General features: G+C 39.1%; 1 protein-coding gene and 1 long non-coding RNA gene across 11 annotated transcripts in view; one reads left to right on the forward strand and one right to left on the reverse strand.

Annotated features, from left to right (window-relative positions):
• The window catches only part of LRRC4C (leucine rich repeat containing 4C), a 1,846,189-nt gene that overhangs the window by 1,425,612 nt on the left and 393,463 nt on the right, over nucleotides 1-27,114 (reverse strand). For 3 of the 10 annotated variants that reach the window (XR_014069609.1, XR_014069618.1, XR_014069610.1), the window contains exon 1: nucleotides 198-344. The exons of the other annotated variants lie outside the window; for them this stretch is intronic. The gene's annotated coding sequence lies outside the window, so the exon portion shown is untranslated. Of the gene's footprint in view, nucleotides 1-197; nucleotides 345-27,114 lie in introns of those variants that run through there. 10 annotated transcript variants of the gene reach the window in all.
• LOC145527284 (uncharacterized) lies at nucleotides 452-26,548 on the forward strand. Its single transcript, XR_014069634.1, has 2 exons — nucleotides 452-647; nucleotides 22,750-26,548. It is a non-coding gene; the product is annotated as an uncharacterized LOC145527284 (long non-coding RNA).

Consider the following 27,114-nt stretch of genomic DNA (forward strand, 5'->3'; position numbering starts at 1 on the left):
ACACTAACCTCATGTCTGTTACACCAGAAAAACAAACAAACAAACAAACCCAAAACAGCTCAGTGGAACCTGGGTAGGTCTGCCAGAGAAAATACAGGACATCCAGTATAATTTAACATTCAGATAAACTTTGAAAAACTATCCCTTGCAATATTTGCTATATGCTTATAAGACAAAGCAAATCATTCACTACTTACTTGAAATTCAGATTTGCTGAGAATCCTTAATTTTGTTTGCACAATCTGGCCACCTTCTGGCCAGAAGGAAAACCTTTTGCCCCGCTGTGTCTTTGCAGTATCTCTCCTGCGTCCTCTGTTGACAAAGTTTAACACTGAGCCTGCTGTGTGTGTGCTGGGCTCAGCTGTGTGACCCAATGGACTGTGTGACTTCATGGACTGACCCCATGGACTCCTCTTTGTGACCCCATGGACTACAGCCTGCCAGGCTCCTCAGTCCATGGGACTTTCCGGGCAAGAACACTGGAGTAGGTTGTCGTTTTCTTCTCCAAGGGATGTTCCTGGTCCAGGGATCGAACCCGCATCTCTTAATGTCTCCTGCATTGGCAGGCAGATTCTTTACCACTAGTGCCACCTGGGAACCCCACTGGACTAACAGATGTTTACAGGGTTCAGCTCCAGTGACACAAAGTAAGTCTATAAAATGCAGATTTGGAACTGAGTCAATACCTTGGTAATAGGCATTTTGATAAGTCCCTTCTAAGTTTTCTGTTACAGGGGTAGAACATCTGTGACAGTTACAGTGTGATTTTCAGGTTCCCTTCACCATTGCAAAGCACTCATCTCACCCCACTGATGTTGACTCTGGTCATATAATGTGCATTGGCCAATGGAACATGAGCAGATGTAACATGCATCATCAGAGTGAAAGCTTTAAGAAGCCTTGTAAGTTTCCATAACTCTTGATTCTTCTCCGCTGCCATAAAGATGATACATCCACTTTTCAGCTTGGATCCCCAAACGTGAAGATGCTTGGGGCAGAGTTGCAGCATCGCACGCACAACTGCTGACAAGCAACATGAGGAAACAGATATGTTTGTTCTTAAAAGCAACTGAGATGTGTCTTTAACTGCAATGCAGCTGACTAGTACACTTAATGAATATAAAGCACCGGTTATACTGCCTAGCATATTGTTTGACTTTGGATAAAATAAGCAACATGGCATACAACATGTATTTTGAAAAGTAGGTTTGCTTTCCAAACAAAGTTTTATTATATAATATTCAATGTCTGTAATAAAACAATCCCCAAAGAGGAGCTAACCACTGAAGGATACTGGCAGGAAAGCACCATCATCAACTCTATTGAAAGAAGATTGCTCTCATGAGGTGTTCAGCAAACTTTTGCTGTGAAAGTTCAAACAGCAAATCTATTAGGCTTTGGAGGACATTGGTATGTGTTACAGTTACTAAACTCTGCCACAGTTGTATGACAAGAGTCACAGACAACATGGATATGAGTAAGTGTGGCTGTGTCGTTATGATATTTTATTTTCAAAAACAAGAGACAAGCAGGATTTGACCTATGGGTCATTCTTGGTTAACTACTCCTCTGGTGGAACTTCTTCGTTCCTAGCCTTTGACAAGCAACTCTCCACATGAAAGTAGTAGTCTGTTTCAAATATAAAACAGATCACGTCACTATCCTGATTAGTAACATCCAGTGTCTTTCCAACATCCTTAGGATAAAATGTATGCTTTCTACCATGACATCCTAGACCTCTGAGACTTTGCATGATGACCTCTACGTTTCCTTGACTACTCTTCCTTAGCCACTGTGAATGTCACTGTACAGTAAATGTCTTAGACACCATTTCTGGGCCTTGGGGTCTCGTTCTCAGCACCGTTGCAGACATCTGCTCTCGCTGGGCCCTGACTGAATTCACGCAGATGCAACTTGACAGCACCTTCCTTCATGCACTACAACGTGTCTCACATCTCCTGCCCCAGGGCATCTGCACTGATGCTGAAATATGACAAAACAAGACTTCCTCTTGGTCTAAAGCAAGTACCTCCCAGAAGTTCAGGGGATGAATACTCTATGGTGCAGACTCCTTGGATCAATTGACAAGGGTGGTCAACGGATAATTTTTCTCCTTGAGTTCCAGTTTTCACATGATTTGTAGAGGATGGTTCTTTAAGGTCAAGCACGCAGTCCCTCTTAGTATCAGCTTGACCCCACATCCTGAGATCGGCCCACCTGCCTACTCTGTTCCATTCCCCTTGAGTCTTACTTCTGCTCCCCTGGTTTTCACTTTCTAATAGATGTGTGCACATGTTTTTTTAGCTCAGAGCCTGATATTTGGAATAAAACGAACAAAACTGAGGCAGTCCATCTCACTCATGGTTTTCTAGCCACCATTGCCACCCTGTTTGTAATCAGAACATTTAAGCTTGCTCTTATCCTAGGGTATTTGCCTTTGCTCTTTCTTCTCTTTCCACATCTTTGTTTGAATGGTTATTTCATGTCCTTCAGCATTCAGCTCTATTGTCTCCACCTCAGAAAGCTTCCCTGACCACTAAGTCTAAACAACTCACTATTCCTCTGTATTACATGTTCCACTTTAATTATGTTCATACCATGTTTAACTCTCTGAACAATCCTAACTGCTGTGTTTGATTGCTTTGTTATTTCTCTTTACCCAACGCTTCCAGTGAACTCCCAGTATATTGTAAGCTCTGTAAGAACAGAGCCCTTTTCCTCTTGCTTACTGAAGCTGCCCTGCACATGGAACGGTATCTGGCACCTGAGAAGAACACCATCGTTGTCGCTTAGTTGCTCAGTCGTGTACTACTCCTTGTGACCCCATGGACTGTAGCCCGCCATGCTTCCCTGTCCATGGCATTTCTCAGGCAAGAGTACTGGAGTGGGCTGTCATTTCCTTCTCCAGGGGATCTTCCCAACCCAGGGAAGATCCTGCCTGCAACGGCAGGTGAATTCTCTACCACTGAGCCACCTGGGAAGCCCAAGAGGTACACAGTACATAGTGTTCAATGAATAAGTATAAATCCAAATAAGGGAGAAAGGTTGTGATTTGAAATGCCACTTCAATAGAAATTGTGGGAATCATGGTCAAGAAGAACATAAAATCGATAGAAAAAGAAATTTATCTTTGCAAAGCAGATCCATTGTCTCTGAGATGGGTACAGCTAGACCTATACCAAGTCCCCTCAAATGCCCAGAGAACATTTGAAACCCTAGATGACATACCAAGTTTAACAATGGCTTTAGCAGTCTGAGTCACCAATCACATTATCTAGCTTGTAATTTTCACAGGAGAAGGCTAACCAACTGTGCTTTGATCTGGAGTGAAAACATGAACTCAGGAGGCAGGAGAAGCCGCTTAAAATGATCATGTACGACATGATCACTGACTCAGGCTGCCTTGATCATGCAACCTGAGTCACACCTGGGAGTATTAGACAAATCACTGTGAAACAATCATTTTGATCATTTTCAGGAAATCACTGTAAGAACTTGGGATGTTGCAAAAATGCTTTTCTCTCTCATACTGATTAGAGCTAAGCTATGAGCACATGCTTGTTATGGCTTTGAGAAATGAAGTTTCAGAAGAATAAGGATAATTAGTTTTAACTCAGAATGGCATAAGGAAACTTTCCCCCAAACCTGCTATAGTGTCATGCTTTATCCAAGGCTAAAGTAGTACAGAATGAGATACAGCACAGCTTACCTACAATCTCCTACATCTAACAAAATAAAAATCCAGCAAATATCAAAATCTTTAAATATTGTCTCATTTTAAAATGGTTTATATTCTAACACCAGAGGAATGTCAGAGGAAAGTCTGTCACATCTTCAATGAGATTATTCCTTCATTTCCCTTAGTTTCTCATTTTCATCACATAGTCTTTTTTTTCGACTTTCTATATATTTATTTAAAAGTGTTCATTTAGGACAGATTTCTGAAAATGTATAAAAATAATTTATGTATTACATATATTATCTTGATCACATAATTGACATCATCTCATATTGTGACTGGTACCCAGTCACCACTCAATATATGTGTCTAAAGTCAGGAATTCCTTACTTAGCCTTGGATTTAATGTATCACTGCTACCAAGTGACATTTTGGGGATTGGGATGCTAATTTCTTCCCATAATATCATCTCTAGGTAGCAGGATACTACTTGAACTCCTTTCTGAAGACACACAAATGATTCCCTATAGCAAGGAACAAGCATATGACTATTTATGCACCAGAACATAAGCTTCTTGATTGCAGCTGTTACTATGAAATTTAAATGCCCTGAGATAATGAGAAGTCCCCTTTATTGCATACTGAGGCCCAAGTCCATCTGTTCTCAAAGACAATAGCAACCTGACCTAAATCAAAGCCCATTCTTCTTAGATGAGCCTTATACAGAACATGAATCCATTGGAGAAATCCTGGAGACTGTCCTTCCTCAAAATAGACAATTTTTCTTCCTCTCTCTCTACATTTTCTGCCATCACTTGAATAGAAAGAGATAAAAGGCCATTAAAGTACGCAGGTAGCATAGTCTAAATGAAAAGACTGTTTAAGTCCCAAAAAGAGGGGAGAGGTGATTTCTCAGCTGAGAGTTTTCACTTCTGGTAACACTGAGGGCAGGAAAAATCTTAGAACAAAAATTGAAGAACATTCCACTTTTTCCTCATATTTTCCCAAATCTAAGTAGAAAGATTCAAAAGAATCAGAGAAAAAGGGGGATGAATCATTTATAAAGCCCTTCAAAAACTCAACCAACTCCACGGGTGGGGGGAGGGCGCTATTTGCTTGAAGGAAACTTGGCTGAGCTGTAATGACCCAGCACCACATATGCTAAAAACAAGAGCCTAAGATAGTGTCACACTAGACACGTAGGCATCACTCCTGGGTGGCATATCTCCTCTAAAAAACTCTAATCAACCCTTGCAGCAGAGCCTTCACTTTTATCACTGTCTTGAGCGTCATACCCTTAGTTTAAATACTTGTTAAAACTAGCCCCCAGCTTGTTAAATATCCTTTTTAATTAAAACAGTGCATCACCATGGTGACCTAGTGGGTCATCCTAGTCATTGAGATCAGTAGAGAAGTTTAATCAATTCCTAAATAATGAATCAACTTTTTATGCCCTTTGTAATCTCATTGTAACACATTGCAATTCAAGGCCATTACACTACATTTATCTTTAATGAATAATAAATGGTACATTGGTATTGACTGAACAAGTGATTAACTATTCCATCAGTAGCAGAACACAGAAATATTTTTAATTATTGATAAACCACAAGCTTCGCTTGTCAGGTACAATCATCTTCTGGCAAGAACAACTTATTTTTCATTTTATTATCAGAGACAAGTGGAATCAAATGTCATTGCAAATCACTTCTGGTCATTCTCTAGCAAAGAAATGACAACGTCTAGCCTCGCTTCTTACCAGATGTAAAGGGCAACAGGTTTGCAAAAGAACAAAAAATATGAAAAAAGCACTCATGTAAAAACCTGAGAAAGGAGGTTAGAAATAAAATTATGTTCTCAAACTTCCCTATGTTGATTTAAAAGGATAGATGTAAAAAACAATACATGTGAAATATTATGGGACAAATCCATAAAACTGCTAAGTCTTTGGAAAATATACTTATACTATGCATAGAAGAGTTTATCCTTATCAAAGAGAGTACATATATATATACATGAAATATATATGTTTCATCCTCATATTGTATCCAAAGACAGGAAGCAAGGATGCTTCAAAATATAGAGACAGGCATTCATCTCTCACCCTTTGAACAAATGCCTTTCATAAGGGACACCTTCATTAGACAGCTATCATGTCTCATTGGTTAGAATGGCTATGTGCCTGTCTTTAGATTAATAACCTAGAACACCTCTAAAAGCAACAGGTTACTGTTCTAAGGAAGAAGACAGAAGGCAGATATTCGGGGGACATAAAATAGAGTAACCTGCCATGGATCTTTAGAAAAGAAGCTGTGCACAGGAACAAATGAGGCTGTCCATCTGATAAACAACGCGGAGACGGCAAGTCTGAATGATGAGGGTGGAGCACTCTAAAATAACAGATGGGTGGTTCACATAGGAAAGCATCTACAATGTGCCACAACCAAAATGAAGAATTTGCAGCTCTGTCCGTCCATACAGAAAGGGAGGGGGAAAGAAGAGGCAGGAAAGCACTAGAGCAGATGGTGTACTGTAAGTCAACTAATATTTATTGAGCATCTATTATCTGTAAAGACTTTTATCAAGAACTGGAGACCATTCAGAAATTTGTCTTCCTCTACTATTTTGGCTCCTCTGCTTCTCTTGGTTTCTCCAAACTTACTCACTATATATAGGAAAGGATATGTCTGAATTTTGTGACTTCATATAACTTAAAGATAGCTAAATGTTGGGTTGGCCAAACAGTTTATTTTTTTTTTTTTTCCCTAAGATGGCTCTAGTATCACTTTGTTATCTAACTTCACTTGAAGCATTTTTCCTAGACTGTATTGGGACAGCTGTCATATCAGCCTGCATTAAAAAAACAAACAAACATCAAAATTGGTGAATTTTTGTGTAGCCACTTTAATATTGAAGATGGAAGAAAAAACTACATTTTTAGGATAGTATGCCTTATTACTTCAAGAAAGGTAAAAACGCAACTGAAATGCAAAAATACAAAAAGATCTGCACAGTGTATGGAGACGGTGCTGTGACTGATTGAAAGTATCAATAGCGGTTTTTGAAGTTTCGTGCTGGAGATTTCTTGTTGGATGATTTTCCATGGTCAGGTAGACCAGTTGAAGCTGATAGCTATCAAATCAAGACATTAATTGAGAACAATTAATGTTATACCATGTGGGAAAGAGCCGACATCCTCAAAACATCCACATCAAGCGCTGAAAATCATTTGCACCAGCTTGGTTATGTTAATCACTTTGATGTTTGGGTTCCACATAAATTAAGTAAGAAAACCTTCTTGATCATATTTCCACTTGTGTTTCTCTACTTAAACATAATGAAAATGCTCCATTTTAAAAACAAATTGTGACAGGAGATGAAAGTGGATACTGTGCAATAATGCGGAATGGAAGAGATTGTGGGGCCAACAAAATGAAGCGCCACAAAGCACACCAAAGACCAGTCTTCATCCAAAGACGGTGACACTGAGTATACGGTGAGATTAGAAGGAAATCCTCTATTATGAGCTGCTTCCAGAAAACAAAATGATTAATTCCAACCAGTATGCTCCCAATTAGACCAACTGAAAGTACTTAATGAGAAGAATCTGGAATTAGTTGACAGAAAACGCATCATATTCCATTAGAATACTGCAAGACCCCATGTTTATTTGATGACCAAAAAAAAAACAAAACACCTGTTACAACTTATCTGGGAAGTTTTAATTCATCCACTATATTCACCAGACATTGCACCTCTGTATTTCAATTTATTTCTGTCTTTACAAAATTCTCGTAATGGAAAAATTTTCAATTCCCAGGAAGACTGAAAAAAAAGGCAACTGGAACATTTATTTGCTCAAAAAGACAAAAGGGCTTGGGAAGATGGAATTACAAGGTTACCTGGAAAACGGTAGAAGGTAGCAGAACAAACAGACTCATTGGAAAAGACCCTGATGCTGGGAAAGATTGAAAGCAAAAGGAGAAGGGGACGGCAGAGGACGAGATGGCTAGATGGCCTCACTGACTCAATGGACATAAACTTGAACAAACTCCGAGAGACAGTGAAGGACAGAGGAGCCTGGCGTGCTGCAGTCTGTGGGTTTGCAAAAAGTCGAACATGACTTAGTGACTGAACAGCAGCAGAACAAACTGGTCAATACATTTTTCAATCAAGTTCTTGGTGAAAATGAAAAATGTGTCTTTTATTTATACTTAAAAACCAAAGGAACATTTGGTTAACCTAATAATAGTCCTTGATTTAAATAAAGTTGAGAAGGTGGGTTTCTAAATTGTCTGTAGCATAATCAAATCCCTCCAACTGGATGCCTAGCTTGCTGCTACAGGGGGTGGTGAGTGCACTGATGTGCGGTCTGCCTCATCCCCTGGGGCTGTTACTGCCAGACTCTTCTGTTTACCCCAGCATGCATTAAGCGTGTTATTGCTTACCGTGCTCTGTGATGGGAAAAGTAGTTGGATACCCCAGCCATAAATGAGGGTCTGATATTGGTCCCTGAAAACTTCTGAATGAATTATTAATTCCATAGTTTTCACCCAATTGGAAAACAGAGAAATGATCATTAACGGTCAACATGCATTCACTAGGACAAAACTCCCAAAAATGTTGCTTTCCTTTTAACATTTAAATAAGATGAATACCAAAAGCAGAGTCTCTAATAATGTTATAGAAGTCAAGATGAGACAATGCTCATTCCTAACAAAACATATTCAGATAAATTAACTAAACCAAATCAAGGAGTTGCACTCATGTTTTCAATAAACAGACATTTTTTGAGTACCTAAGCTGCCCTGGTTCCTGCCCCATGACTTCAAGAACACAAACCATGCTATATCTCTCATTTTGTACAGGCCTCTTCTATAGAACAGAAAAATTACACACGGCCTTTTTCATCCAGCATTTTCATGGGAATGACATTTTAGTGGAGCCAGAAGGAAGAGATGAGATTTCCATCTGTGGGAAGGACAGTCCAGATTGCAATACTTGTTAACAATCATGGTGTTTACCTTCATAGGAAGAAGATGCTTACTAGAGCAGGTTGGATACTAGGGGCTACAGTGGTAAGAATTAAGTGACAAGCTCTGGCCAGTATTAAAAGCTGGGAAGTAAAGATTGTTTTAAGTTAGGGTTCTTCTGAATTTGCTATAGTTCCTGGAGTAACCGCCTGGAACAGTGTTAGGAAACTGGTTACTGCATCACTCACGGTGCTGTCAAAGATTACCCAGAGCTTGCAGAGATACCCAATCAATGAGTGATGAACCCCTGCTCCAAAGACTCATCAGGAGGCATTTAGAACCCAGGAAGTGGCCTGCCCACCAAAGGTCTGCCAAACTGGGATGATACGTACAAGATTTGCATATCTCTCTGGCTTCCTCTGAGAGCTAGTTCAGCAAATAAGCTGAGAATGTTCCAAATGAAAATGAGAGGACACAGTGGTGGATCCAGAGAACAGAAGTGAGGCAAAGACGGGGGAAGCAGCTTGATTTATAGTGACTTTTCCATTTTACCAAGATCTGAACTGACTCCATCCAATTAGCCTCTTTTTTATAAGAGGGCTAAAACAGATTGCTGTTTTTTTGTAAGGGAGAAAGACACCTTGTGGAGGAGGAGAACAGTGCTCTACATGGCTAAGCGAGGAAGGATAAAACATGCAACTCGGCGTGAGCACTGACTAGGAATGCAGGATCACTGGTAGGATGGGTTTACACTTGAACACACGCACAAGTAGCCCTTAAGGTTTGGTTCAGTTCTAAATTTAATTAGCCAAGCATACGAACTGTTAGAAGCAAAGAGTTTACAGAGGCAGGACAGAAGCAGATAAGTCTTCCCTATTCCCCAAAGTTTCAAAAGGAGACATGTACCTGTTATTTTCGGGAAGTATGGGATCTTTCCACTCCTGGATTATTCAATGCTTACTGTGGCCCTGACCTTTTTTGTACCTAAGGATGACACCACTGTTCTGGAAACTAATAGTGGTAACAACTGGGTCTCTACTGGCCCTTAACAGCTATGTGACTCTGAGTTTCTCAACCTGTATGTGTCTCAGTTTCTTCAACCACAGAATAAGGAAAACATCATTTTTTATCTAATAAGAACTTTAAAGTATAAATGAACATATGTAAATATAATGTTTATGATTTAATAACTATTACATATTATTAATATTGTACATATATTAATACTTATACCATAAATTTACAGCTTTTCATCTAAGGAAAGATTTACTAACAGTGGACTCTCCTGGTTTGTAGACCAATAATACCATGTTAGAAGGACCATATCCTTATCTGGAGGGACAGACAGACTCTACCGCCTGGAAATTCTGAAGAATATTTCTGCACTGCCTTTATAACCCCATGAAAACCCAGCCCTGTGCAAGACAGTTTGATCGTCTCAAAAGCATGGTTCACTTAACCCTGTCTGTCCCCACTGTACACCCAGCGGAAATGTATATAAGCAATTCTGCTGTTATTTTACACCTCTCTTTACTAAAATCATCCAAATAAGCAGTAAATTCTTAAGGGCAGAAACCATGATTAATTTATCTCTGCACGTCCAATGCCTGAAACATAGTAGGTGTTGCTTTAATATTGGTTGAGTGGTTAGTTGAAGAATGAATGCATGAGAGTGAGAGAAAACAAGAAGAAAGGTTAGAAAAGACGGCTACAGGGTCTTAGGGCTTTGCAGTCAGACAAACGGATTGAAAATCAATTTCACAACTTTCTGGCTGCGTGATTTTAGACAAGTTACTTAATCTGTTGGAGCCTCAGTGTCTTCATCTGTCAAATTAGCATTATAATAAAAACTCTAGTTGAGGATTAAATATGAAACCCATTTAAAGTGCCTGCAATAGGGTTAGTGCTTGATAAATGTCAGTCACTGTCCTTTTTATTCTTGGCATTATCATTACTGTGTTAGTGAGATATATAGCAAATATTTTGTTAAGGGAAATCATAATGTTCTAAAATATTATGTGATACAGTGGAGAAATTTTACAATCCTAAAAATCTACAACTCTTACATAAGTACAGAGTCATGATACATTTTAAGGCATTGTGGAAAAAATACATTTAAACACCAGGTATTATAATTAGCTATTCCAGCTTTTTGGCCTTCATATCAGTTAAGATTTGTTCAAGAACACCAAAGCCAGACTATGCATTTCAATAGATATAATTTAATATAGGCAATTTCTTACACATGTGTCCAAGGGCTGAAAAGTAAAAGAAAGCACTAAATGAAAAAGAGATGATAACAGAAGGAAGTAGCTGCCATCCTTAAAGCGAGGGGAATAAGGGGCAGCGCCTGGAGTTACAAAAACTTGGAGAAGACTTTTAAAACCAAAGGAAGCTAGAGGCTGGAAACAGCAGCTGCTACCGAGGTGAAGGATGTTTCTGAGATGCTGAGATGAGGCGGACAGGAACAAAAATGAAGGAAAGAACTAGTCCTTTCTGCCCTCCTCCTGATTTCCAATTTCCTACAACTGCTCCCCATTGGCAGGAACTTAGAGTAAGACAGCTGGCAAAGGAAGAGGCCCAACATCACAGAGAATTGGAGCTGAAACATGATAGTTCAGTAACTGGCTCAACCTTATACCTACTCCAACTTAAAAGAAAAAACAGAGACAAACTCAGCTTACCTTTACTTTGCTTTCCATTCCTTATTTCAATCCAAGCTTTTCTTCCCTTAAAAGGGCACATTCACGTATTTTACTCTGTTGTCACTCATAGCCTTACTGCACTAAAGATATTAACCCCAGTACAAGGACTGAGGATACACAACTCAGAGCAGTGCTTCTAAACGTGATGCATAAACAAAACCACCTGGAGATCTTGTTATTATTCAGATTCCGATTCATGGGATCTGAGGCTGGGTTTGAGAATACGCATTTCTAACACTCTCTCAAATACACTGAGGCTGCTCGTCCACGGACCGCAGTTTGGATGTAACATATACTAAGAAGAGGATCCACAAATCACTCCTAGGTATTCTGATAATATATACTATATGTTCCCCACAGCAAATCACCCTTCAGTTCACTTAATTTTAAATTCCACAAGTTTTTCATTAAAATAATAATTTTCTACTACTGTATTACTTTCTTAAACCCTACTTCATATGTGAGCTTCCCAGGGGCCAGTAGTGGTAAAGAACCCACCTTCCAATGCAGGAGACATAAGAGATGCAGGTTCGATCCCTGGGTCGGGAAGATCCCCTGGAGGAGGGCACAGCAACCCACTCCAGTATTGTTGCCTGGAAAATCCCAAGGACAGAGGAGCCTGGCAAGCTACAGTCCATGGGGTCTCAGAGAGTTGGACACAACTGAAGCAACTTAGCATGCATGCACGCACTTTATATTTATTATCAGTATAACTGGGCATGAAAGTATAAGAAGTATATGCCCCTTACATATTGAAAGCTTATATTGTGTGTGTGTGTATGTGTGTATAGCTTTTTTGCTTCTTTTGTGGCTCAGTGGTAAAGGAATTGCCTGCAATGCAAGAGATTCAGGGGAAAATCCCATAGAGGAGACTGGCAGACTATATTCTTTAGGGTTGCAGAGAGTCAGACACGGCTGAAGGGACTGGGCACACACACACACACACACATTTTATAAATATACTTATAGATTACATATGCTATGTATAATTATATTTATACACACACACACACACACACAATGACATATAGATACCTCTTTCAAAGGTAAGATAAAATTTAACTTAAGGCTCATAGTCAGGTAAGCATGAAATTCATGGATGCTTCTCCTAATATTTCCCTCTGGTTTTGATTCTCAGGTTTGACCTATGCTTAGAGAGCAGAAAGTTATATCAGCAGTTATGGTCTCTAAAGTGCCACTCTTTCGTTTGTTCCAAAGTGCAATTTAGTGCTACAATTGCTGACTTTATCTACAAAATACACTGTGCTCCTGCTAACATTGCAAATTCTAAAGAGCAATGGGCTGGTTACACCGAATTCCATTCTGCATTAGAATTGTCAGCACGGTTCTGATGAGTGAAACTCTGTAACTTGACCAAAGGTACCTTGTTGGCCAGCTTCACTGCGGAGTAGGGAGCCATGTAGTTTAGGAAGACTAATTTTGGGACTGCAAACTCAGCCCATTAAGAGTGGACTGATGTTTTCACTTAGATGTAGACAGAGCCAGTGTCGTCGTTTTTATTTGAATGTCTTAAAGCCAGAAAATGCACTTAAAAGCAAATTTTAAGCAGTCATCAATCACAATTTTTGTTTCTCACAATTTAGTGTAAATAAATTACTGCATTCTTTTTGTGCACCATTAATTTAACTGTTAACACTATAAGAAGATTATATAATTGGTTCATACTCTATCTCGTGGTTCAGAAAGATACAAAATGATATTAAAGTGTTATGTACTTTGTGTGGCTTTATATAATAAACAAAGGGGACTAAACATTGATTTTAGCATAGCAAGTTTTGCTAATATTCAATCATTCTAAATTAATCAATTTGAAGGGTATCAAGATAATGCCAGGATATTCTAGTTTTATTCTAATTTACAGATTTTATTTTCTAAATAAAACTAACTTAGCTTTCAAGGTTATTTTTTCTAATTCTGCTACTCTATGTCCCCTGCTAAACAGTGTACTATTTCTGAGTAGAGACCATGACACATTCTCCCAGTTTAAGCCTGGGATCACTTTCCCATATCATTTGTTAAGCAATCATCTCATGACTATTCCACACTTATTTTAATTCCACAAATTCTTCCTAAAATGTTATTAATTTCTGTTTTACCTCGAGATGTAATATCCTTCTTTGCTAGACATGTTTTTCCTATCATTTTTTACTTTTTAGAACTAACCTTTTTAATTTAATATCATTGTAGATTCATGTGATTTTGTAAGATAATACAGAGAGTGCCTGTGTACCCTTTATCAATCTTTCCTAATGATAACATCATACAAAACTAGTATGATGTCATAACTAGGATATTGACATTGATGCAGGCAAGACATAAAATACTTCCATCAACTTAAAGATTTCCCAACACTTCCCTGGTGGCTCAGACGGTAAATAATCTGTCTTCAATGCAGGAGATCCAGGTTCAGTTCCTGGGTCGGGAAGATCCTCTGGAGAAGGAAAAGGCTACCCACTCCAGTGTTCTTGCCTGGGAAATCCCATGGACAGAGGAGCCTGGTGGGCTACAGTCCACGGGGTTGCAAAGAGTCAGACATGACTTGTTGACTTTCCACCTAATTTTCTTTCGATTGCTGAGACAGTAAAATCACAGCCTTCAGCTGTAAGATTAATTTTTGTCTATTTTTCCTTTTAGCTATACAGTTTTTACTTCATGTATTTTGAAGTTCTGTTGTTTGGTACACACACGTCTTTTATGGGCGACTGTCCCTTTATTATTATGTAGTGTTCTTATCCGACTCTGGTAATTTTCTTTACTCTAACATCTACTTTATCTGATGTCAATATAGACATTCTTTTTCTTTTAATTCATGTTTGCATGATATAAATTTTTTTCACTTTTTCTCTGCATTTATCCATATTGTTCTATTTGAGATGAATTTTTTGTGGGAATCACATAGTTGGGTTAAGTTTTTTAACCCACCCTTCCACATCTGTTTCTCAATTACTGAATTTAAATTTAACTTAAATTTACCATCTACATTTAATATAATTATTGATATATTACAGCTTGTCTATTATTTGATATTTTTTTCTGTTTTTACTCTCTGTTTTACATTTTCTTTGTTTTCTCTTACTCTGCTGTGAATTAAATGAACATTTTTTAGACTCCATATTAATTTTATATAGGGTTTTTGTGTATTTTTTTACATATATATATATTAGATGGGTCAATAGGTAGGTAGATAAAGGCACCTTTATATTTTTAGTTACTGTCTTTAGTATTCAGTCATAAGTATGACACTTCATCACAGTCTTCTGCTGTCAATATTTTACCATTCAAATGAAGTGTACCTTACCTCTCCCATTTGTAATGTAATTTTCATAAATATTTCCTTTACATAGAGAAAAACAAAAATGTGTTATAATTTTAGTTCCATGTAACAAACATAATTTGGAAAACACAAAAGGAGAAGGAACATGTATGAACTTACTCGTACTTTTACTCTTTCAGTTGCTTTTTCTCCCTTTTTGATGTTTCATGCTTCCTTCGTCCATCATTTTTCTTATTTCTGTTTGGAAAACTTTCTTCAGCCATTTTTTAATGTAGGCCTGATACTGATAAATTCTTAGATTTTCTTCATCTTAAGATCTCTAGTTCCCTCTGCATTCCTGAAGGGTATTTGGCTAGATGTATAATTTCTGATTGGTAGTTCTTTTCAGTAGGCACTTGAAAAATAATATGCTGCTTTCTTTTGGCTCCATGTTTTACATGTTTGTTGTCATTCAAATTGTTTTTCCCCTGTAAGTAAGATGTCATTTCTTCCTTATTGTTCTCAAGATTTTTTCTTTGTTTTAGTGGGCAGAAGTTTATGTTGTGTCTTAGTATGATTTTTTTTTTTTTTTAATTTCCCCTCTTTGGAGTATGTATGCTTAGCTTCTTGACTCTAGGTTTATCAGTTCAGTTCAGTTCAGTCGCTCAGTCGTGTCCGACTCTCTGTGACCCCATGAATTGCAGCACGCCAGGCCTCTATGTCCGTCACCAACTCCCGGAGTCTACCCAAACCCATGTACATCGAGTCGGTGATGCCATCCAACTATCTCATCCTCTGTCGTCCCCTTCTCCTCCCGCCCCCAATCCTACCCAGCATTAGGGTCTTTTCCAATGAGTCAACTCTTCGCATGAGGTGGCCAAAGTATTGGAGTTTCAGCTTCAACCTCAGACCTTCCAATGAACACCCAGGATTGATCTCTTTTAGGATGGATTGATTGGATCTCCTTGCAGTCCAAGGGACTCTCAAGAGTCTTCTCCAACACCACAGTTCAAAAACATCAATTCTTCGGCGCTCAGCTTTCTTCACTGTCCAACTCTCACATCCATATATGACCAATGGAAAAACCATAGCCTTGACTAGACGGACTTTTGTTGGCAAAGTAATGTCTCTGCTTTTAAATATGCTATCTAGGTTGGCCATAACCTTCCTTCCAAGGAGTAAGCGTCTTTTAATTTCATGGCTGCAGTCACCATCAGCAGTGATTCTGGAGCCCAAAAAAATAAAGTCTGACACTGTTTCCACTGTTTCCCCATCTATTTCCCATGGAGTGATGGGACCAGATGCCATGATCTTAGTTTTCTGAACGTTGAGCTTTAAGCCAGCTTTTTCACTCAGCTCCTTCACCTTCATCAAGAGGCTCTTTAGTTCTTCTTCACTCTCTGCCATAAGGGTGGTGTCATCCGCATATCTGAGGTTGTTGATATTTCTCCTGGCAATCTTGATTCCAGCTTGTGTTTCTTCCAGCCCAGCGTTTCTCATGATGTACTCTGCATATAAGTTAAATAAGCAGGGTGACAATATATAGCCTTGACGTACTCCTTTTCCTATTTGGAACCAGTCTGTTGTTCCATGTCCAGTTCTAACTGTTGCTTCCTGACCTGCATACAGGTTTCTCAAGAGACAGGTCAGATGGTCTGGTATTCCCATCTCTTTCAGAATTTTCCACAGTTTATTGTGATCCACACAGTCAAAGGCTTTGGCATAGTCAATAAAGCAGAAATAGATGTTTTTCTGGAACTCTCTTGCTTTTTCGATGATCCAGCGGATATTGGCAATTTGATCTCTGGTTCCTCTGCCTTTTCTAAAACCAGCTTGAACATCTGGAAGCTCATGGTTCACATATTGCTGAAGCCTGGCTTGGAGAATTTTGAGCGTTACTTTACTAGCATGTGAGATGAGTGCAATTGTGCGGTAGTTTGAGCATTCTTTGGCATTGCCTTTCTTTGGTACTGGAACGAAAACTGACCTTTTCCAGTCCTGTGGCCACTGCTGAGTTTTCCAAATTTGCTGGCATATTCAGTGCAGCACTTTCACAGCATCACCTTTGGAAATAGCTCAACTGGAATTCCATCACCTCCACTAGCTTTGTTTGTAGTGATGCTTTCTAAGGCCCACTTGACTTCACATTCCAGGATGTCTGGCTCTAGGTGAGTGATCACACCATCGTGATTATCTGGGTCGTGAAGGTTTATCACTTTTGCCTAATTTGAGGATTTTTCTATCCATTATTTCTTCAAGTTTTTTTTCCAGCTCATCTTCCTTCTTATTTCCTTCCAGAATTCCAATGATGTATCTGTTAAATTTTTGTTATCGTTGTCAGGTAGGTCCCTGAGGGTTATTATTTCTTTTTCTACTTATTTTCTGTCTGATATTTCAGGTGGCTGATTTCTAGTTTTCTCTTAAAATTCACTGATTTTTTTTTTCCATCCACAAAGTTATTATTGTGGTTATTGATTATTTCTCAGTTCTAAATTTTCCATCCATTCTTTATATTTTCTATTTCTCTGCTGATACTGTCAAGTTGTTCTTTTGCTTCAAGCATGTTTGCTATGGCTCACTGATGCATTTTATTATATGAATAGCTTAAAAATCACCCCTGAAAATCAGCCCTATGTTGCTTACTTCTTCACAGTAGTTTTTGGGTTTTTTTTAGCTTAAAAGCCCACCAGCACCAGACTTAAATTTTACATATTCCATTGTTTAAAATATAGCCCCCATTAGCCAATTTTTAGCCACGTAAAGCCTTCCTGCCTTGTATACTCCATGAAACTGTGTCACTGTCTTCTTCGAACAGTGTTCTGGCAGAAGAAGAAAGAGTTATAGTCAAGTAGTGATAGAATCTTAGGTCTCCACTAACCCTCTGTCGATACTTGAAGGGTAGTGCCTCCTTCCTGCTTGGTGGAATTCAGAATTCTGGCTCCCCAGCAGAGCTCTGTTTAGGACAGATTTTGAGAGACACCTGTGTGCCTCATTGCTGCTGCCCTTGTAGCCATCACTGACACAGTGGAGGTGACCTTTTTACTGCTGGACAATGGTCAAAGTCTTAAACCTACACCAGCCCTCTTTTGACTCTATCCAGCTGGGAGGATGGGGTCAATGTCTTGGCTCTGTATTCGGCCTTCTCTGACAACCCTTGGCGGTGGTGGTGGGTGGGGTGGGGGGGCTGGTGAGGGTGGTTGGCATACACTTTATACCCTGGTGAAGGTGGAACTCCTGACTTTCCTCTCAGATTTTGCTGTTGTCAGTAGAGGCTGGAGGAAAAGTTACAGTTTTCTCTGTAGTATTTGGCTAGAACAGAGCACTTGTTGTCTAAAAGATTTTGGTCTTACTGGCATGATTTGTTGGGCTTTTCTTTTTTTTGAATTTGTAGGTACCCATTGGCTGTATTTCTAGTTCTTCACCTCTAAGTTTGGGATACACAGGAAGAAAGAAAACTCAGTGATTTTACCACCACGTCAGGTCTTGGAGCTTGGGGTCTGCTCTGTAACCTGTCTGTCTTCTTCTCTTCACTTTTCAGTCTATTAATTTTGTTCATTTTTTATATAATGTCCAGAGTTTTTAGTAGAATGTAGTGGGATAAAGACGGAAAAAAACATCAACTCTATCTCTCCATCTTTTTAGAAGTAAGTCTCTGGATTTTTTTTATATTTTAAGACTTGGCTATAAGGACCCTTTCCTTGTAACTCTTCCCAATCACTCCATTTTCTCTGATAGTGATATTCCTTTCTCCGTAAGTTCCTGGAGAACTTTTATTGTAATTTGTTTTCCTTTCATGGCTGTATCCATAAACTGGGTGTATTAGACTACGAAACTCCTCAGAGTGCATATATTTGCCTTATTCTTTCCTAGGTTCTCCTGTGACTAGCACACTAGTTCAAATGTGGCAGCCAACGTTTATTAAATTAATGAAGGAGTGAGTGTATGGTATGGTCTCTCAAGATATTTTTTTACAATACAGACCACCTCTTCCAGAGTTCCTTCTGTGAAATCTTCAAACTGATAGATTTCTCTACAATATTATCATGTTATCTCTTATGTCCCTCTAGCATCACATCACATCACCCTTATTGTATTCATTTCCTCTGCCACACAGCAAGAACCATATATTTGACTTTTTCCCTTGAGTTTTGGTGGAGATGTTTGGTCATAATTATAAGATATATGAAGCCAGGCACTGTGTTGGTACAGGCTCATGGCTCACAAGTATTCCAGAACTTAGCACAATTCTCAAGTACATAGCACTTATTGAACAAATGAACAAAATAAAAAACGAGTGTAAAGATAAAAGGAACGCAGCAGATTATGAATGACTCCATGTATCTGCTGCATCTGTCACATGAAAAATGTATCCAATTTGCCTTCCCAGAAATGTCAAATTTGTCTCTTTGGATCTCAACATTTATGAATTACACATTTTTCTAATTATATAAAAATAACTTTTGTTATATAAACTTTTTTTTCCCTGAATCATTTCAAAAACTGAATGATGAACTTGTTTGTGAAGTATCTACATATTTTCCCCCAAATTCCTTTTGGGGGAATCTTAGTGTGTATTTGTCACAGTTTATGAGACAGCAAGAATGTAAGAGGCAGATAGCTCTTTCACGTGGTGAAAGTGAAGTCGCTCAGTCGTGTCCGACTCTTTGCGACCCCATGGACTGTAGCCTACCAGGCTCCTCCATCCATGGGATTCTCCAGGCAAGAATACTGGAGTGGGTTGCCATTTCCTTCTCCAGGGGATCTTCCTGACCCAGGGATCGAACCCGGGTCTCCGGCATTGGAGGCAGACGCTTTAACCTCTGAGCCACCAGGGAAGTTCACGTGGTAAGTGTTAGTAAACTGTACCTAGAGGGCTCTTTCAGAGGCCAGTCTGGAATATGGCTTTACTTGCTAGTCTCATAAATGGCCAAACCTATTGCTATGCCCTTCGTAACTCAAAAACACTTCATAAATGGTTTCTCAGTATTATATTTCCATGTCTCAAATTCATACCTATAACCCCAAAATCCACATCAGTAGAAAAATCTTCTAGAAGTGTTATTTTAAGTGTTGTAAGATTCCCACGTGAACACTCATCTTACACAGTTAAATTATTTACCCTCTTATTCGCATGCCAGTTGGTTAAGCATTGCTGAGAGTGAGGTAAAAAAAAAGAGCTGTAAGGCAAGAGTGCTTCTTTACACACAGCTCCAGGGAAAGACGCTGAATGACAAAATGTTACAGAAGAGGAGGAAAAAGATTCCTCCAAAATCACAGTGTCACACAAATACAGACAAATTCTGATCCCCTAACATAATCCATTGACAGTCATTCCATTAATGATATTGAGGTTAGGCCTTGGTGTTTGACATCTGCTCTGGAGGTTATATTTTAGAAGTTCAATCTTAAACTCATAGGATGGGTGAAAGACAGATGTTTTGATACTGCCTCAGTTCTTATAAAGCAGATTTCCTGAGGGGTTCCATGAACTTGGAACATATGAATCATATGTGATAAAATAGAGATGACACTCCCTCAAAGACTAATTATACAGATGTAAGACTCTATACTAAGTTTCAAAAGTTGTAGGGAAAAGAGAAAGAAAAAAGGATTAGTTTGAAATTTGTATTTTATGAGGACTGATTTGTAAAAGAATTAATGAAGACTATTATGTCTCATTTAACAGAAACTGTGGGCATAACTTATATTATGTAATCAAAAAATGAAATCAAATAATAAACTATCCTCAGGCAAAAATTTCATGCTGTTTATCTCTTTTTTTTTTTTTTTAAGTGGACCATGACTATATATTAGTCATGTCTGACTCTTTGTGACCTTTTGGACTGTAGCCCTCCAGGCTCCTCAGTCCATGGGATTTCCCAGGACAGGATACTGGAGTGTGTTGCAATTTTCCTCCTCCAGGGGATCTTCCTCACTCAGGGATCAAATTAATGTCTTCTGTGTCTCCTGTATTGCTGGCAGATTTTTTACCCAGTGAGCCATCATGGAAGCCTTCTTAAATGAACAATGCAAAGAAGTAGAGGAAAACAATAGAATGGGAAAGACTAGAGATCTCTTCAAGAAAATTGGAAAGATCAAGGGAACATTTCCTGCAAAGATGGGCACGATGAATGGTACTGGCACAAGGACAGAAATATAGATCAATGGAACAAAATAGAAAGCCCAGAGATAAACCCACGCACATATGGACACCTTATCTTCAACAAAGGAGGCAAGCATATACAATGGAGAAAAGACAATCTCTTTAACAAGTGGTGCTGGGACAACTGGTCAACCACTTGTAAAAGAATGAAACTAGAACACTTCCTAACACCATACACAAAAATAAACTCAAAATGGATTAAAGATCTAAACGTAAGACCAGAAACTATAAAACTCCTAGAGGAAAACATAGGCAAAACACTCTCTGACATAAATCAATCACAGCAGGATCCTCCATGACCCACCTCCCAGAATATTGGAAATAAAAGCAAAAATAAACAAATGGGACCTAATTAAAATTAAAAGCTTTTTCACAACAAAGGAAACTATAAGCAAGGTGAAAAGACAGCCTTCAGAATGGGAGAAAATAATAGCAAACGAAGCAACAGACAAACAATTAATCTCAAAAATATACAAGCAACTTCTGCAGCTCAATTCCAGAAAAATAAACGACCCAATCAAAAAATGGGCCAAAGAACTAAACAGACATTTCTCCAAAGAAGATATACAGATGGCTAACAAACACATGAAAAGATGCTCAACATTACTCATTATTAAAGATATGCAAATCAAAACCACAATGAGGTATCATTTCACACCAGTCAGAATGGCTGCTATCCAAAAGTCTACAAGCAATAAATGCTGGAGAGGGTGTGGAGAAAAGGGAACCCTCTTACACTGTTGGTGGGAATGCAAACTAGTACAGCCACTATGGAGAACAGTGTGGAGATTCCTTAAAAAACTGGGAATAGAACTGCCATATGACCCAGCAATCCCACTGCTGGGCATATACACCAAGGAAACCAGAATTGAAAGAGACGCATGTACCCCAATGTTCATCGCAGCACTGTTTACAATAGCCAGGACATGGAAGCAACCTAGATGTCCATCAGCAGATGAATGGATAAGGAAGCTGTGGTACATATACACAATGGAATATTACTCAGCCATTAAAAAAAAATACATTTGAATCGGTTCTACTGAAATGGATGAAACTGGAGCCCATTATACAGAGTGAAGTAAGCCAGAAAGAAAAACAACAATACAGTATACTAATGCATGTATATGGAATTTGAAAGATGGTAACGATAACCCTATATGCGAGACAGAATAAGAGACACAGATGCATAGAACAATTTTATGGACTCTGAGGGAGAAGGTGAGGGTGGGACGTTCTGGGAGAATAGCATTGAAACATGTATATTATCATATGTGAAACAGAACACCATTCCATGTTCGATGCATGAGACAAGGGCTCAGGGCCAGGGCAATGGGATGACCCAGAGGGATGGGATGGGGAGGGAGGTGGGTGGGGGGTCCAGGAAGGGGAACACATGTAAACCCATGGCTGATTCATGTCAATGTATGGCAAAAACTATTACAATATTGTAAAGTAATTAGCCCCCAACTAAAATAAATAAATTTATAAAAAAAAAAAAAAAAGGACAAAAGTTGTAAGGAGCTTACAGAAGGAGACGAGATTAAGAAGAGGTGGCAAGAATACACAGAAGAGTTATACAAAAAAAAGGTCTTAATGACCCAGATAACCACAATGGTGCGGTCACTCACCTAGAGACAGACATTCTAGAGCATGAAGTTAGTGGGCCTTAGGAAGCATTACTATGTACGAAGCTAGCGCAGGTGAGGGAATTCCAGCTGAGCTATTTCAAATCCTAAAAGATGATGCTGTTAAAGTGCTGCACTCAATATGGCAGCAAATTTGAAAAAACTCAGCAGTGGCCACAGGACTGGAAGATATCAGTTTTTTATTCCAGCCCCAAAGAGGGGCAGTGCCAAAGAATACTGGAAAATTACACTCTTTTCAGATATTAGTAGGTTTTTTTAAAATTAGTTTATTTTCTATTTTTTTAACTTCATAATATTGTATTTGTTTAGGGTTATATTCAAATTCTTCAAGCTAGATTTCAACAGTACATGCACTGAGAAATTCCAGATGTACAAACTGAACTTAGAAAAGGCAGAAGAACAAGAGATAAAATTGTCAACATCCATTGGATCATAGAGAAAACAACAGAATTCCAGAAAAACATCTACTTCTGCTTCCTTGACTCCTTGAAAGCCTTTGACTGTGTAGATCACAATAAATTGTGGGAAATTCTTAAAGAGATGGGTATACCTGGCCACCTTATCTGTCTCCTGAGAAACCTGTATGCAGGTGGAGAAGTAACAGTTTGAACCTTACATGGAACAACTGACTGGTTCAAAATTGGGAAAGGAGTATGTCAAGGCTATATACTGTCACCCTGCTTGTTTAACTTCTATGCAGAGTACATCATGTGAAATGCCAGGCTGGATGAAGCACAAGCTGGAATCAAGATTGCTGGGAGAAATATCAATAACCTCAGATATGCAGATGACACCATCCTAATGACAGAAAGCAAAGAGGAATTAAAGAACCTCTTGATGAAAGTGAAAGAGCAGAGTGAAAAAGCTGTATTAAAACTCAACATTCAAAAAACTAACGTTATGGCATCTGGTTCCAACACTTCATGGGAAATTAATGGCGAAACAGTGGAAACAGAGACAGACTTTATTTTGTTGGGCTCGAAAATCACTGCGGACAGTGACTGCAGCCATGAAATAAAAAAAAAAAAGACACTTTCTCCTTGGAAGAAAAGCTATGATCAACCTAGACAGCATATTAAAAAGCAGAGACATCACTTTGCTGACAAAGGCATGTATCGTCAAAGCTATGGGTTTTCCAGTAGTCATGTACAGATGTGAGAGTTGGACCATAAAGAAGGCCGAGAGCCAAAGAATTGATGCTTTCAAACTTTGGTGCTGGAGAAGACTCTTGAGAGTCCCTTGGACTTCAAGGAGATCAAACAGGTCAATCCTAAAGGAAATCAGTCCTGAATATTCATTGGAAGGACTGATACTGACGCTGAAGCTCCAATACTTTAGGGAAGAGACGACTCATTGAAAAAGGCCCTGATGCTGAGCAAGATGGAAGGCCAAAGGAGAAGGTGGCAGAGGATGGGCTCAACGGACATGAATTCGAGCAAACTCTTGGAGATAATGAAGGACAAGGAAGCCTGGCGTGCTGAAGTCCATGGGTTCACAAATAGTCGGGCTCAACTTAGTGACTGAATAGCAACAATAATGACTATATTTAGTTGAAAGTACTGATTGAGGACTCAAAGGTCCTAAAAATGTCACAAATATTCTTTATATGATTCATAATACAGTATGGCCTTATCCATTTCGTTTATTTCTGGCTCTGCTAGGTCTTCACTGCCGCACATGGGCTTTCTCTAGTTGCAGTGAGTGCGGGCTAGTCTTCACCATGGTGCACGGGCTTCTCACTGTAGTGACTTCTCTTGTTGAGGAGCACAGGTTTTAGGTGTGTGGGCTTCAGTAGTTGTGGCACACAGGCTCATTAGCTTTGGTACATGGGCTCAGTTGCCTCATGTGGGATCTTCCCAGACAAGGGATGGAAGCCCTGTCCCCTGCATTGGCAGGTGGATTTCTATCCACTGCAAGTATGAGTATGGTCTTATCTATTTATAGTTGCCCACTTGAAGATAGTTGTATTTTTCTGCAAATATGTATACTGAATACTCACGAGAGGCTTAAAATATAGTCATTTTGTATTTACCATTTTCAGAATGTAGCTTTGATCAAGTCAGAAATACTCAGGTACACACTCTCTTAAAGGTTCTGTCACTACCCTAGTCTATAAGCTCCTGATGATCCCTGATGTTTTTCAGTAATGAAATCCCTGGCATCTAACTTAGAAGCAGGCAAAAAGTTGATGCTCAAAGAAAGTGATCTGCTTAGTTGAACTGAATTGTCATGTGTAGCTCTCTGAATTTGGCATGAGCCCAAGAGGCCATCGGCAAAATTAAGGAAATATGTTTGATACAACAAAATATCTTTTTACTTAGCTCATAGAGAATATACTATTTCTACTTCCTATTCCACATTTCTAAAGTATATTCTCTGTCTTGTTTGATAATTCATCACTGTGTTCAACAAATCTATTATCCTGCTGTACTTTGAGGATTGTATCCGAGACTTTGAAAACTAGATATTTGTGTATTTGAAAATCTATCACTCAGCCTGTATGTATAAATGAATAACCACCACACAGTTGATCCATTTAGCCTCTGCTCTATCTAGTCAGCATACCAAGCAAATTCTAGTAAAGTAATGGCATTAACTAAAAAAATACATCTTAGGAGTTCCCTGTTAGTCATGAAGCATACTGAAAGTACTTTTTTCCTACTTAACTATTTACTTCTCTACTAAATCATAAATTTCTTCAGATTATAAAAGAAGCTTTTGTTTTCTATTTTTTTAAAACCAACCAAGGGCCATAATTTCTTGGTTAGCTTCCTTCTAATTTCTAAATGATTAGACTGTCATGGCTAAGCACATAGTCTCTAATGTAGAAAATGTATGCAGTCAAATCATTCTGCCATAACTAGACCTGCAAAGAATTGTAGCATGGCAACCATTCACACTATATCTTCCCAGTAGTGACTTCCCAGTAGTGACTTTTAGCAGTTGATCTTGAAATGAAAATATAACTTTTATGGAGTGAAAAAGTGAAAACGTTAGTCACTCAGTTGTGATCTACTCTGCGACCCCATGGAATGCAGTCTGCTAGGCTCCTCTGTTCATGGAAATTTTTAGACAAGAATCCTGGAGTGGGTAGTCATTCCCTTCTCCAGGGTATCTTCCTAACCCAGGGATCAAAGCCAGGTCTCCTGCATTGCAGCTATCAGGAGGACCCCTTTATTGAAAAAGACATAGCCAAAAAGAAAGCACTTGAGACCTCCAAATAAGCCTGGCAATAACACAGTCTATGAGCCATGAACATGAAAATCCATTTGATAGTCAATTCTAACCATAGCAAAGAATTCCATTCTGCAAAAGAAATCTGGGAAGAGAATGATCTAAGAATGTCTGTTCAATGAGATTCTATCTCACTAAACTTTCTTGATTCATCCTCTTCTTTCAGACACTGAACATTCCAATCAGACAGAAATAAAAAGAAAATGAGCCTCCCCTTCACATAGAAGGGCCAGTTCATTTTGACTCTCCAAGTTTAACCACTGGTGGTAGACTCGTGTATGGAGGGGCAAGTGGTTCAGCACTCAAATGCAGAACATAATGACATCCTCAAAGTCCCACTTACGTCTACTTTATGTAAAGAATCTGTTTCAGGGAGGGTCTAACTAGAGCAGCCCAGGGTTCCTTCAGCAGATGCTCTCAGGGAGACTTCCTCAAAGTGCAAGCACCAAGGTACCAACTCTCCATCAAATATAACTGTTAGGGGAAGCACACTGATTGAAACTGCCCACCCTGGCCAGGCACCATGGTAACCATTTGCATGAGTTGTTTTACGACAGGAGGTCCTGCTAAGGAACACGGAACTAATAAGCCACCACCAACCAGAAGAGTTCGGGAAAGGTCAAAAAGAGACACCACATGTCCGACCACCTCCCAGAATCCTTCTCTCTGGCATCCATCTTGGCTGAACAAGGCATGCACCACCAGGAAGGACTCTGAGGCAGAATGACTGGCTAAGGACAACCTGGAAACTAATCCCCTCACCATAAAACCCGAGACTGTGAGCCATGTGGCAGAGCTGTTCTCCTGGGTTCCCTTACCCTGCTGCTCTCCGCCCGGGTGCCCTTTCCCAATAAAATCTCTTGCTTTGTCAGCACATGTGTCTCCTCGGACAATTCATTTCCGAGTGTTAGACAAGAGCCCAGTTTCAGGCCCTGGAAGGGGTCCCCCTTCCTGCAACAGAACCACTTATTTTGCATGAGTTCTTAAGACATATAGAAATTTCAACTGAGATTACTATCCAGAATTGTGGCATTCACTTCTCAGCTTCTTTTCTCTGAACTTGGGTCCAGTTTAGATTCCAACTAAATGTGTCTCATAAACATTTAATATGTAAGAATAATGACTTATGTTTCTAAAATACATATACTGTTTATGTAATTTTATATGAGAGAAGCTCGGTATTCTCCACTGAGTTCTGGTTGCCTATTTGAGTAATGATTGAGCAACTGAGCACGCATGTATGTTATACAAGCAGTAATGTTTATATGAAGGTGACAATGTGAAATCTGAATGACTGAATTCAAATGAAACCAAAGAGCAAGAAGGGAAAATAGGATTCCAAGGTACCAAAGACTGAGGGTAGAAAATGCAGGAGAACGTAGGTAAATAGAAGGAAGGTAAGCCAGGAGAATTTCTGGAATCTTACAGCAAGTTAAGGCA

The sequence above is a fragment of the Giraffa tippelskirchi genome, chromosome 11 (assembly GCF_054371585.1).
Source record: "Giraffa tippelskirchi isolate mGirTip1 chromosome 11, T2T-mGirTip1v1.2.pri, whole genome shotgun sequence".
NCBI lineage: Eukaryota > Metazoa > Chordata > Mammalia > Artiodactyla > Giraffidae > Giraffa > Giraffa tippelskirchi.